A 646-nucleotide genomic window follows, 5' to 3' on the forward strand; every position below is an offset into this window, starting at 1 on the left:
CACTCGCTCACTCTTTTTTTTTTTTTCGCCTAGGGAGAAATGGAGCTTTGTCCCCTTCTCTGAGCTATTGTCAATACTTCATGATATCATATGGTGCTGTCATGGCGACATGTGCTAGGACAGCCGCTGGGTCCTTTGCTGCTAAATTTTATCGCTCCCACTCATGCATAGATTGTCCTTTCCGTTTTGGCCTATTTCTCTGGATGTGGGCTTATTACAGAAATGAAGCTCCCGTGTCAGTTAATGAACTCATAGAAGGAATCATAGGTGTCACATAGTGTTGTTTTAGCTACAGAGAATGGACCCCAACCTGGGTTTCACCCTGCTGCCCCAGCAGTGTGTTACATATCGCAGCTTCACCGTCAAATACAGTACAGTAGGCAACATGTTGAAGTCTTAGATCAAGTGTCTGCAGCTAGAGGGACTTCTGCACCTGCTTATGCAGCACAACACTTATTTATTATTTATTTCCAGCTGCATAAGGGCCAAGACAGATAACCATAGTCCTTGACATTCCACTTCCAGGATTGCTCCATTGCCAATGGAAATTCCGCCCAATTTCACTCATTTAGGCCAGATGTCAGATGTACGCTAAACTCTGGGGGATTTCTGAGGACTATGGTTACCTGGTCCCCAGATCTCTGCA

The 646-nt window shown here is 45.2% G+C and overlaps 1 protein-coding gene across 2 annotated transcripts in view; it reads left to right on the forward strand.

Annotated features, from left to right (window-relative positions):
- Positions 1-646, forward strand: part of LOC116704076 (secretory carrier-associated membrane protein 1) — a 14,010-nt gene that overhangs the window by 2,591 nt on the left and 10,773 nt on the right. The gene's annotated exons all lie outside the window — the stretch shown is intronic.

The sequence above is a fragment of the Etheostoma spectabile genome, chromosome 16, assembly GCF_008692095.1.
Source record: "Etheostoma spectabile isolate EspeVRDwgs_2016 chromosome 16, UIUC_Espe_1.0, whole genome shotgun sequence".
NCBI classification, from domain to species: domain Eukaryota; kingdom Metazoa; phylum Chordata; class Actinopteri; order Perciformes; family Percidae; genus Etheostoma; species Etheostoma spectabile.